We start from the raw sequence: 13987 nt of genomic DNA, 5'->3' as shown, positions 1-13987 counted from the left end.
CCTAACTCCAGAACCTACAGAATTTTTACTAGGTCACATTTCTTATACAATTGGATATATACAAATCATCACTGTTAACATCCTGAGATCACTCTAAGTCTCTGTTATCCTCTGACTTCCCAGCAAATGTTGATTCTTTGGAGGTTATTGGTTCCAAAATTTAAATCCACCCATCATTGCTGGAATGAAATTGGTATTAAGAAGAAAAGGTTTTTATGTCAGAGAGTAGTTTGAGACCATTAAAAGTACTGTGTCATTTTCTAAATGTATGCTCTCTTCTTCCAATTTGGGTAGAATTTTTAAAACACCCAAATATGGTACCAAAAAATGTTTCACGGGGGCTAAACTTTCTAATTACACAGGAAATGCAGCAGATCTAGTAAATTTAGCTCCTTAAATATATGAATTTCAGATGACTTGTCAGGTGAATTGACTTTAGATGAATTGACTGCTTCTAGTCTCTGTCACTCAATCTAATTAAACAATATTAAGTGCTTCCTATGTGGGTGTTGCTAAGAACTAGGGACATAAAATCACAGAATCTCACAGTTGGAAAGGAATTCAATGGCTATCTAATCTAATTGATGCCTATAGAAGATGTTCTCTCTACAATGCATCATATACCAAGATACATAATGAAGAAGTCATTGTCCCTGTGGAACCTCTATCTGTTGGGAGCCATCTTAGCTCCCTTTCCCACCTGCCTATCAGTGCAGCCCATTGGCAGGATGCAGTACTGATCATTTGCTCTCAAAACTAGAGAATATTATCCTTGTAGGCTTGGAGGCAGTAGGTAGGGCAGAACCTACCATGGAGAAGTAGCCAGTTTAGCTACATCCATGCCCAAATATAATGACAAGCTTCAGTTCATTTTTATGATACAGTAAATGGGATTTTCCTGTGGCAGCTGATAAAACCAGACCTGCAGCATTTTGGAAAAGTAAATGAGTCTGAATTTGAGTACATGTGTGGTCAATGTTGAGTTGGAAATAGCCTGAAGTTCACAGATTTTTGCCCATTTTATAGCAGAGAGCCCCTACTGTTCATCCTAGGAGATGTGCCCAGAGAGCTCCATTCCAAATAAAGGCAACTTCTCAGAACTAGAGCTTATTAGACTTCTAAAGGAACCTTGAACTTAGAACCCAGGAGTCAGGAGACTGACTCCAAGTCAAGGTTCTGTCATTATCAATGATATATTGGGGAAGTGATGCTAGGGAAGGATTTCCCCTGTCTGAGCTTCAGGTCTTTCCTCTGTAAAATGATGGGGATGGCGGAGAATAAAGCCGCTGTATTATACCAGCAACATGCCTGCTTGTGGTCTGAACTAGATTAAAATGACATTGGAATATATTTAACAAAATAAATGAAAATGTGATTCAACAAAGGTAATGTTAATATCTTTGTTGCCATGATAATCCCATTTGGTGGCCTCATGTCTGTTTGAGTTTGATAGTATCAAAATAGGCTAACCCCTAGCTCTAACATTTATGATCTAGGTCAGCTTCCTCCTCCCACCTCTCAGTTTCCCTGGGTACAATGAATGATCTCAACAAGGGACTATGACATAATAAGGAATTGGCTTTGAGTCAGAAAGATAAGAGTTCAAATCCTGTCCTGAAGCATACTGGCTGTGTGATGCTGAGTCAGACATATAGCATTTCAATACATTTCAACTCTTTAAGACTAAGGCAAAAGGGGAGGAATGATAGAACTGCTGAACTTTGATCTGGATGAACCCCCATTAGCCAGGAACATAGTGCACAGGTAAGGACCAGAAGGCAGAGGTATAAGATGGGGATCAATGAGGGCCCTTCAGAGTCCAGGTTATGATAGGATCAGGAGCACTAACCCTGGAGTGAGATGGAAAGGAGTTGTGCACAAGAAGAGGGAGAGAGGGGCTCCCAGATATCTTTTGGAAAAGCCTTACAAGAGAAGGACTACGTTCTCAGGTTTGCCTCCTTGGGAAAAGATTTCCAAAACAACAACAGTAGCCAGGCAACCTTCAGCAGCAGGGGGAGGGCTAATTAGCTTCCAGTGCAAGTGAGAGGATGATTGTGATTGTGTTAATTAAACCACAAGCCAGAAAAGACCAGGACAGGAGAAAAATGGAGTCTGCAAATCCCCTCTCAACTCAGGCTCTGTCACTGCTATATGAGTCAGGGATCTTTAGATCTGGGATCTAAAAACCATAGAATCTCAGATTCAGAAGGTTCTTCAGAATTATCTACCAAGGGCTTTTAATCTGGAGTCTATGAAAACAAACATATACACATAATACACATGGATATATCATATAATATGTACATTAAATATATAACTATATTTCTATATAAATATATGAAATATATAATGATGTTGAAAGTATATAGATATATTTATGTATAAATAATATATATTGTTTATCCTTCATTTTCAAAGTGAGCGAAGACTACAAAGTCACTAGTCTCACTTCTTCTCTGGAGTCATCTGGTCCAGTGGCACTGTCAATAAAATGGGCAAATATATTATTTTTAATGACTGCATTTTGTTATCATTGGTTTACATTGTAATCCTATATATTCTATTTTATGCATTTAAATACAAAGGCTTCAGCAGACATGCCAGGTTAAGGAGGTCTGCTCTAGTCCAAATTACCCATCAGGCAAGAATCCTCTTTAGGACTCATAGGTCATCCAAATCTCAGTTTTAGTGATAAGTAACTCACCAAATAATGGAAGCAGCACAATTCCATGTTTGGGAAAGTTTTCCCTATGCAAAATTTGAAAATCTTCTTTAACTCTCCTTCCCTAGAAGTCTAAGGTTCTGTTTATTGGAATGGATCCCTCAATGTTTCTCCTTCATTTTCAAAGAGAACCACGACATCCAGGAAGTGAATGTCATGACAAGAACATGAATTGGATGGGGGGGGGGGGGCAGGAATTGTTCCAAGTCACCAACCTCACTTTCTCCTCCAGAGTTATCTATGTCCTATGGTCAGATATGAATCAGGATGACTAGAGATGGCCCTGGATGCAGGGCAATCAAGGTTAAGTGACTTGCCCAAGGTCACACACAGCTAGTAAGTGGCAAGTGCTGGTTAGCTCAGGTGGTTAGAGCCTGTTGCTTATAACACCAAGGTTTGGGGTTCAATCCCTATATGGACCAGCCAGTTGGAATGTAACCAAGCAAAATATGGTTAGCTCCTCTTCCAAGAGATCACTTCTTCAGGAATTTTGTCAGGCACAGGCAAACAGCAACAGGGCCATATCGGAAGGAGTGGGTTGCCCAGACTTCCCCAACATAAAAAGGAAACTCTTGCCAAAGACTGGCTCTCTTTTGCCTCTCCCTCTTGTCTGTTCTTTCATTGAGTTCAGCTTTGACTCATGAGCCCATTTTACCCTATTGCCTTCCTCTTAACTGCTCACTAAAAAGACCTTAGGTTGGTGTCTGGATCCCAGTTTATCTCTGATCCTCTCAGCACATAGGTTCCAGTTCATTGATTTCCCTTGCGACTTCCCACCATCTTTCAATCAAGTCTTGGATAAGTGGAAACTAACCAATTAGTCAGCCATTGGCCAACCTCTTCACGCTCTTCATCCCAGTAGGGTTGCTGAGAGGAGAGGACTTACTGCAGGCTTGCTTATTCAATCTAAATTTTATAGTCAGGAAAATTATCATATCTGAAGTCATTTACCCTGCCCCATTCCCCCTAAGCCTTTTATTTACCAGGTAAAACATTGATATGTCATGATATCATTGATTTAAAATTGGAAGGAACATCAGAAGTCATCTCATCTACCTCCTCATTTTACAGATGGTAAAAATTAAGGACTACGAAAGATCATCCCTTTTCCTTCTATATTCTCCTGATCTCATCAGTTCCCACAAATTAAAATTGCCTTTTCTGGACAGATGACTACAAGAACTATTAAAGCCAATCCTAGTCTCTTTCTTGAGCTCCAGTCCCAAATCACCAACAGAACTTTTGCAGGATCTTTGTAAATCTCAAACTCAACATGCCTAAAATAGAATTCACTAACTTTTCCCATAAAACCACTCCTATTCTCCTCTTGCAAAGTTCCCTATTCTTGTAGCACCAGCACCCTTCCAGTTACTTGGGTTAGTGACATAGTTGTCATCCTCAATTCCCTACCTCTTCCTCCCCCGCCGCCCCGCATAATCAGCTACCTTTACTCCAACTTTTGAACCCACTACTTTCTCTGCCCTTTTCTAATTAGTCTCAACAGCATGACACAGTGAATAGAGAAATCACACTGGGTCAAATCCTACCTGACTTCCTGCCTCTGTGACTAACCTTGTTTCTCTGTATCAAGTCTCTTGCCTTTGGAATCCGTCCCTTGAAAAACTGTCGGATGACATTCCTCAAGGACAAGTCTAACCTAAAACCTCTCTATCCAAGAAGCTCCACTGGCTCCATGTTGTCTCTAGGATCAAATAAAATTCATCTGCTTGAACTTTTAAAAAAATTATTTCTACCCAATTACATGTAAAAACAAATTTTATCATTCTATTTTTAAAGTTTTGAGTTCCAAATTCTATCCCTCCTTCTCTCCCTGTCCTCTGTCCCAATCTACTGCCCATCAGAGGCAATAAGGTAGTAAAATAGAGAAAAGGGGAAAAAGAATGAGCATTATTAAGCCCCTACTATGAGCCCAGTCCTTTATAGATATTATCTCATTTTAGCTTCACAATAACCCTTCGAGGTAAGTGCTATTATTATCCACATTTTTTTTAGTTGAGGAAATTGAGGCACTTATCCAAGTTACACAACAGGTCAGTGCCTGAGACTGAATTTGAACTCAGGTCTTCTGGACTCCAGGCTCAGTGATCTGCCGACTGTATCACCTAGTTATCTGGGGAAAGCAGAGAACTGAACGTGCTGCTAGGCAGTCCTGAGTACTAATACTCCTCCCTCGCTTACTTACGTGGTAGTGGGACAAGTCACTTAATATTGTCCACCTCAGGAAACTGATCTTTTCCTTAAATTAAAGATTAAAATAGTACCTCACTTACAGGATCCAAGAGCTCATATTAGCTATTGTTATTATTCTTTTTTAGGTTTTTGCAGGGCAATTGGGTTAAGTGACTTGCACAAGGCCACACAGCCAAGTAATTAAGTGTCTGAGGTCAAATTTGAACTCAGGTCCTCCTGACTTCAGGGCCGTTGCTCTATCCACTGCGCTACCTAGTTGCCCCATATTGTTATTATTTTTAATGACCCTGGAACTGGACACAGATGTAGACTACTGAGGGGAGAGAGGCATAAGACCTTCCTTCCTTTGCTCTGGACATCAGACCCCTTTGAGGGCAGCTAATGTTGGTTGGCATTAGTTTTCTCAGCTGCCATACTTTCATCAGGAGTCATACATCAGAAGACAGAACTTTTCCTTTGTCTCTAGAATTCAATAAATCTTTTTGCAAAGTAATCACTCAAGACTAGGACTAGGTAAAGGGCATCGAGGAAGAGGCTCAGACTAAGAGATTTGAAATGTCTGCTCCATACCATTAAGGATCCAATCGCCAGGGAATGACTGAACAAATTGTGGCATATGGTTCTGATAGAATACTACTGTCCAATAAGAAAGGAAAAGCTCAATAAGCTTAGAAAGGCAAGGGAAAATTTATACAAAGTGATAGCGAGCAAGGTGAGCAGAACCAAGAGAACCCTGCATACAGCAATAGTGAAAATGCTTTAAGAATGACTTTGACAGGGGCAGCTAGCTAGCACAGTGGATAGAGCACCGGCCCTGGAGTCAGGAGGACCTGAATTCAAGTCTGACTTTAAACACTTAATAAGCGCCTAGCTGTGTGACCTTGGAAAGTCACTTAACTCCATTACCTTAAATAGATAATTTTTTAAATTTATTTTAAGTTTTATATGGGTCACATTACCCAACAAAAATTGGTCGATTTAAATTTTAAAAATTTCCAAACACTGTGGCAAGACCAGACACCTGTGGCGGCCTCCTATAATGAAAATCTGACTTCTTATAATGGGGGTGACTCCAGGGAAGTGTCTAGCCACTATCAGATAAGATTATTCAAGTGGGACCTACCAGGAAAGAACTGAAAACAGAAATAGAAGGTCTGACTTGTAGCAAAAGAAAAAAGAAATCTCATGGGGAAATGTCAAGGACACCCAGAAAAATGGCCCTTCCATCCTTCAGAACTGTAAAAAGGAAAAGAATTCTAACTATGCCCATCATGTCCAATAGTTGCTGAAAGATCCATTGATGTCAGACTCCCTTAAGAGTGCTTTGGAAAGGCCACAGGAAATCACACCCAGCAAGGATTGCAATTAGCTCCTCCTGGGACATGTCTCCCTTTTGAGCACCAATGAATGGAAAGGTGAACAGCCGCCGGCTCCCCTCTGTTAACATGATTGCCTTGCTGGCCTTTTCCTATTTGGAAAGAGCAATTCTGGCTCTCACATTCCAGAAGGTTATGCTTCACTCAGATACTGCCCTCCCCCAAAGGGACATACCACCATCTCTGCTCCCAAATGAAAAGGACAGGGCTTAGCAAACCTGAAGCACTCTTAATGGTGGGCCTAGAGAGTACCACATCCACAGGCTCAGTTCCTGACTCTGTTCCTTGCTATCTGTGTGATATGGGACATGTTCCTTTCCTCTATGGGCTTCTGGGGAGGCCCAATTGGAGGGGATGAATTAAGAGACTGATGTGACCTGCTCCTATCCCTCAAAGTTAATTTGCCCTTCACATTTCCTCTATAACATATGTGATCAACCCATTGACTTTTCTGGGTCACGTTACGCAACAAAAATTGCTCGAGGACTGTATATAGAATCTAATATTTACTTCTGACTACAAGCTAGCCCATATTGCCAATGAATATAATAATAAAATATAATAATGCAGCACGAATGGGCTTGCTAAGCAGAAACTGGGGTTTAATACTTCAGCAGGAGGTTCATTGCATAAGTCCTACTTTTTCACGGGAGCCGTATGCAATGGTTCTCCCTTTGTCTTTCTAGCAAAGCAGGAGATGCCCTCTCAAACTCTCCCCCTTCTGGAGGGATATTGTGAGGGGGAAGTCTAAAGTCATAAAATGATCCTAGACATTTTCAAATATCTAAAAGTTCCCTGGACCAATTTCCCATTTTATACACACACACACACACACACACACACACACACACACACACACACACACAGAAAATTAAAGAGAAAAACACTGAACACTCTCAAAGACTCCCACAGACAGTTGTTACATTCATAAGTGCTTTGGAAACCTTTTAAAAGAAATATCAGATATCATCATCATCCCCAAGACCAGAAGAATCCAAAGTAGACCAGAAACCTTGAGGTCTTCATGTCTTTTTTCTCTCTCATGCTGCCCACATCTAATCACACCCTGTTGATTCGACCTCTTCAACATGTCTCTTGAATCTATCCTCTCCTAATTCAGGCTCTCAAGCTCTCTCAACTGGACTATGAAAATAGCCTCCCTGCAGGCAGTTTTCCTCAATGATCTATCCTTTCTACAACTGCCAGTCTTCCTAAAGCCATAGATCTGACTGGGTCACTTCCCTACCCAAAGATCTTCAGTGACTCAATATTCCTTTTAGGATAAAATGGAAATTGCTTAACAAACTATGTAAATCCTTCCATGGCTTGCCTCCAAATTACCTTTGCAGTTTTCTTTGGCACTCTCCCTATTCACACATTCTATGGGCCAACTGGACTGTGAGTTATTCCTTGATTTGTCCTGCCCTCTCCAATCTCCATAAAGGCTGTCTCTTATACTGGAAATATACTCTTGCTTCATCTTTTCCTGTTGAAACCTTTCTCTTCTTTCAGGGCACAATTCAGAAATTCTCATAATTGAAAATTACCTCTCCTTGTAGATATTAGTCCATCAATCAATGAGCATTTAATAAAATTCATTAAGTATCAGGAACTAGGAATCTAAAGTTCTGGATTTCTCTTCTGCCCTTTTTTGTTGATTTTCTATTATTATTCTTTGGGCACATATGATATAATCTTCTATTAAACTATGTCTCCTGAGTACAAGATCCTATGCCATTTCTCAACTTGTATCCTCAGATCCTAGCAGTGGGTCTTATACAAAGTAGGCACTAAATATTTATTGAATTAAATGAAATAAACCAGTCCTCTGGGCCTCAGTTTCTCCAACTATACCCTGAAGGGGAGAGATTCAATGTATTTAAGGTCCTTGTAGCTCTGTCATTCTATGCTTAAGTGATTTGGCTCTGGGAGGTGCTTTGTATATGCTTAATGTAATAACATCAACTCATTTCTGTCTGTTCCATCCCTATCTCAGAATCTTTTCTAAACAGGATATTGCAGTCAGTAGCTTATGCTGAATTCCTCCAAAACAGAACTTTCTTTCTCTCCACTATGAAATGCTCTCAGATAAAACAAATAAGTTTCCTCTTTTGGACACAAAAATAATGGCTTGTTGCCAGATTGTGCCTCATTGTTTGAAATTCAGGGAGGCATGAGCTTCATTAACAGCTTCAGTTGTGATTAAAAAAACAACAAAGAGAGATAGAGAAGTAGAGTGATAGAAAAAGAGAGAGAGCCAAAGACAGAAAGAAAGAGAGACGAGAGAGAAATAGAGATGGAAACAGAGAGAGAGGACAGACAAGAGAGGAGAGAGACAGAGAGACAGAGAGACAGAGAGACAGAGAGAGAGAGAGAGAGAGAGAGAGAGAAACAGAGAAACAGAGAGACAGAGAGACAGAGAGACAGAGACAGAAACAAAGAGAGGGGGAGAGAGAGAGAAAAAGAAGAAAGGAGAGAGAGAGAGAGAGGAGAGGATGAGCACCCACAAGGTAAACAGTAGGTAATGATTGATGAACAATCCACAGAGAGATGGATCCAGAGAGATTCAGGAAACCCAGGTTCTAATCTGAGCTAACCTTGGCTGGGTCTCCAACTTGGACCTGCAAAAACCAAGGAGTTAATATGAATGATCTTCAGATGACCTGGGTCCAAATCCTGACCCTACCATTTAGTATCTGAAAGACCATGGATAAGTCACTTAATTTTTCTGGGTCTCAGTTTCCCTGAATGAAAAATGATGGCATTGGACTAGATGAGCTGTAAGATGTCTTCTAGCTGTTAAACTCTGTTCATTTGATCCTATAGGATCCCTTCCTACAGGCTTTTTAAGTTATCTAATTTTATGGAACTTGATGCCAGATGCAATGGCCCTAGGCTGGGAACAATGAAGAAAGGCTAATTAGCAAGTGAACAGGTAAATTAATCCACATAGAAGCACCCAGAGGACCTAAAGTCAGTGAGTTTCCTAAGCAGACAGGGGTAGGAAAACATAAGTCGAGGAAACTGGAGATCAAAGCAGGAAAGGAACAAAACTGGAAAGTAGAAAAGCAGTGTATGTCTGTGTGTGTGTGTGTGTGTGTGTGTGTGTGTGTGTGTGTGTTGGAGGAAGGCAAGGGGGCATGCTGATCAGAACCTGCTTATGAATAGGTCCACTCACCCAGCCCTGCAAAACAGCTCTTCCAAGTATTTACTATGGATCAGTGAGGACCATGGGTCTTAGTACCCTAGGGAGATATCTCAAGGGTCCCACAGTCTACCTCTTGATACACTACCTAGAAAATGTCTCTTCAATTCCATCCTCCGTCTGACCCTTTAGTCCTTCCCTGATTCCAGACCAGACCAGGCCCAGCACAGGTGCAATTCTGTCCTTTTCCAGGAACTCTCAGAACGGACAGAAAAAGCAACTTGTCTAAAGTAGGCAAAGCAAGGAAGTATGAGAAAGCAGTGAGGTAGACAAAGGATCAAGGGCACACAAAGGTTCAGAAGGATGAACTCGCTCAAGTCAGGTGCAGAAGCATCTTGGGACAGGAGTCTTTGTCATAGCTCAGTTCAAATAGACTCAGTAAGCATTTAGAGAAATAAGACGTGATAGAGGAGAACAAAGAAGTAAAGTCCAGTTCCCTATTTTCCAAGAGGAGAGAGAGAGAGAGAGAGAGAGAGAGAGAGAGAGAGAGAGAGAGAGAGAGAGAGAGAGAGAGAGAGAGAACTACTCTAACAAGACTTACAGAAGAACCAGGCAAGGAAAAATCACAGTGAGCAATTCTGCCACCCAACATTACTGATTGGCATAGGGAAACAGAGATCAGTGGACATTGGGGATGAAGTTTATTGAAAGATGAGAGTTCTAGAGGAAAGACTCGAAGGAGAATGAATAGATTGGCCCAGAAGGAATAAAAACATATCCAAGCAACAGACTCCTTGAAAATCAAATATACCAAACCAAAATTAATGAGTCAGTGAAACACTAAATATCAATGACCCTTTACTAAGCACCTACTGGTGCCAAGTGATCCCCAGGTACTTAGGAATAGTAGCTTTTTCTCGCTGGGGAATGTTATGAACATAGAAAGATATCCAGGGAACATAGGCATAGCATGCTTTCTCATGGTTGCTTCCCATGAGAACTATATTCTAGCAGATCACAGAAATATGAATGCAGGAAGTTTCTTTCATACTACACTCTGACCCATAGAGGAAAGGCAGAGCTAATCACATGACCCTCTATGTCCAAATCCTGCCTTCTCCCCCTTCTTTTCTATTCTTTGATTACTGTATCATGAGGAACTGATCTATGGGTCAACAGAATAGCAAGGAAAACCTTTAAAGAATTCTCTTTTCTTTTATGGGGTGGTTATAGTGAGCACCAATGAGAGAAGCCAAAAACTACGATAGAGAAATGGAAGAGACAGTGTTGACTGGACTAGAAAACATGAAGATGCTGGTGTGTAGCAGTTCAATTGAAGCAGAGACTTGTCCTTCTTTGGGGTGTAGAATGGGTACAACAGAGACTGTTGTTTGGTGCAAAGAGTAACTTGATGTTGATTAGTTGAGTTCATATGGAAAAGGGATGTATAGAGTCGGAGAGACTTGGGATCTTCTCACACTAACACCTTGAGGGTGTAGAGGGGAGAAGTGGGGTTCTGTGAATCATTGTATGGGTCCGCTACATGAGGGTGCCAAAGCTCCAAAACACCACTTTCTAATCTACATGTTATCAACCTGAGAATATTCCCAGTTTCCATTCTTAAAGAAGGGCCATACAGAAGAATTAGGCTTACACAGCAACCCACCTTGTCTCAAATCAGCTCCTGGCTCAGTTTTCATTCCTGTGTGCTTTTATGGTGTTGATATTTCCCTAAGGATGTGTAATGAAAAGAATATACAACTTGGAATCTGGAGAGTGAGTTAAAAATATTCTGTTTGCCTCAGTTTCCTCATCTGTAAAATGGTATAATAATCGAACCCATTTCACAGAGTCATTGTAAAGATCAAAATGAATAAGATATAGAAAATATTTCAAAAATATTTAAGTGTTATGTAAATGTGAACTATTTTTGTTTCCCAGCTTCCTTCCTTTCCATTGCCAACTCAGCCAATAATGAACCCCACTTCTACCAGCACAAGTTGAATCCATTCCATATGCCTATTCTCATCCCAACCCTCCAGGCTAGTACATCTCCCATTAAATAAGGGAAGAGAGGAACTTAACAACCCAATCAGCAATAACCCTTGTTATATTGCCTTTGACTCTCAAGTTTGATTTCTCAGAATTTGGTAAGCTGAACTGTACTGGTATCTCCTTGTTTTACCCAGCATCATACACATCTCTCCTAGCTGTTAGTTGTAATAATGGTCTTCCTCCTTGGGCAAGCTGGGATTGGCAATAGGCAGAGCCTGGAACCAGGCAAGTGGTGATGATCTGATAAATGAGAAAGGGGTGGAAAGAAAGGAAGAGAGAAAAAGAGAAAGAGAGACAGAAACAGAGAGAGAGGAGGGAAGGAGGAAAAGAGATGGGGAGAGGGAGAGAGAGACAGAGAGAGATATGGAGAGAGACAGTGAGGGAGAAGGAAAATAATGGAGAAAACAGAGACAGATGCAAAGAGACAAAGAGGATCAGAGACCCAAGATATCCTCAATCTTTTCTAAGTCTCCTAACTGCTTGGATGCTCACTCTCCTTCTCACATACCTAATCATATATATGTCACTAGTTTTTACTTGGGTGCAAGAGAGAAAGAGGAAGCTAAGTTCTTTTTTGGCAGCCTGTGCTATTAGCTCTAATTGACATTTATTGCTTTCTCTGTCACTGGAAAACCCATTTAAGGTTTCTTTTGCTCTCCTACCACTTAAAAGTAAAAACCACTTAAGATTTCTAACAGAGTCATAATTATCTTGGTACCTCAAAACCAATCAGGATGCCCTCATTACCTCTACCCTCCTTCCAATGAGGGAAAAAATGTATTAATCAATGAGAGGGAATCATTTATCCTCAGCCTTACATACTACACATTGAATATTTTGTCAAGGTCTTTTAAAAATCACTTTCTCTCCCCACATCTGGGTAAATTAGATGCTTTGTCTCTCCTGCAATCATTGATTTTTGCATCTTGTTAAAGCCTGTTCCATGTTCCAAAGGAATTAATAATGAACTGACTCAATTGAATCAATTCATCTACTGGTGGATATACCTGGCTCCCATCCCCTCATTCTCTCTCACTTCATGTCCAACTCACAGCTGACTTTGCAAATTCTATGCCAGACTGAACAGTCTGGGTTTCTGCCTCAGCCTCTCCAGAGGGAAGGGGAGAGGGTAACGAAGACTCATTTTTCATTCAGGTGTTTATTGAAGGGATGCAGCATCTTAGCCTAGGTGAATAGAAATCGGATTCTTGGAAGGAAGGAGGTAACAGTCCTGTTAATCCTCGACCTTGGTCAAACTATATCTGAAATGCTAGGTCTAGTTTTAACTGTGACATTTTGAGGAAGGATGCCAAGTGGGAACCTGGTCGAAGGAGGGTAATTGGGCATAACAAAGTTTGTGCATTTGAGGATCAGTTGAAGCAACTATAGTGTTTAACCTGGAGAAATAAAAATTCAGGAGGAGAGCTGAAGGAGGAAAGGAAAGGGAAAACTCAGGATTGCTGCCTTTGTCATATGGAAAGAAAAAAAGGCTAAAATTGAGGGGATACAGGATGAGACTTGGTCCCAGAGTCAATCAGACCCTTAACCAGTAATTATTAAGTGATCACATTGTGCTAAAATATGAGAATACAAAAAGTAAAAAAAAAAAAAACCCAGTCTCAGTGGGAGCACACATTCTAATTGGGAAGATATGTAAACAACTAACTCCATACAAGATATAAGCAAAGTAGATGAAGGTCATCTGAAAAAGAAAGATGTGGGGGTGGCTAGGTGGTGCATGGGATAGAGCACCAGCCCTGGAGCCAGGAGTACCTGAGTTCAAATCCCACCTCAGACATTTAATAATTACCTAGCTGTGTGGCCTTGGGCAAGCCACTTAACCCCATTGCCTTGTAAAAACCTAAAAAAAAAGATGTGGGACCCCCAAGAAGGCAAGATCTGAGCTGAGTCTTGAAGGAAGTCAGAGAAACTAAAGGACAGAGGGCTGGGGGTGGGAGTGGGAGCACAGAGACGACCATTGAAAAGAAGGGAGTAGGAGATGGAGTATCATGTTTGGAGACCTTCGGATAGCCTTGTGTTACTGAATTATTGAAGGTATGGCAGAATCAGGTGAAAGAAGGATCAAAAGTTAGGCGGGTCAAACAAAAGACTTTGTTCCTGGAAGCTATCAGAAAACATTAAAGGGAACCAAGCAGAGGGAAAGACATGATTAGACCTAGACTTTGGGGGAAAAAAATCACCTTGGCAGACATGTGGAAGATAGATTGAAGTGGGGAAAGACTTGAGGCAGGGCTACCACAATGCTGCTGTAGTAGTCCAGGTGAAAGGTGATAAAAGTCTGAACTAGGTTGTGGATATCTTATTTTCTCTGTGGAGGCAAGGGGTCATTTAGAAGAGACATTATGAAAGTATAAATGACAAGATTTGGCAATGGAGTAGATAAATTAAATGAATAAGAATAAGAATTTGAAATCGAATCAGAGGTGATGAACCTAAATATCTTAGGGAAAGGCTGTG

The 13987-nt window shown here is 40.8% G+C and overlaps 1 long non-coding RNA gene across 1 annotated transcript in view; it reads left to right on the top strand.

The window, feature by feature from the left end:
* Positions 1 to 1638: 1638 nt before the first annotated feature.
* LOC141516500 (uncharacterized) overlaps positions 1639 to 13987 on the top strand; it is a 20795-nt gene continuing 8446 nt past the window's right edge. Inside the window, exon 1 of the long non-coding RNA XR_012476714.1 lies at positions 1639 to 1764. This is a non-coding gene — a long non-coding RNA (uncharacterized LOC141516500). The remainder of the gene's footprint in view (positions 1765 to 13987) is intronic.

Source organism: Macrotis lagotis, chromosome 3, assembly GCF_037893015.1.
Source record: "Macrotis lagotis isolate mMagLag1 chromosome 3, bilby.v1.9.chrom.fasta, whole genome shotgun sequence".
NCBI classification, from domain to species: Eukaryota; Metazoa; Chordata; class Mammalia; order Peramelemorphia; family Peramelidae; genus Macrotis; species Macrotis lagotis.
The sequence above is the reverse complement of the archived record's forward strand: the minus strand, read 5'-3'. Positions and strand labels throughout refer to the sequence as shown.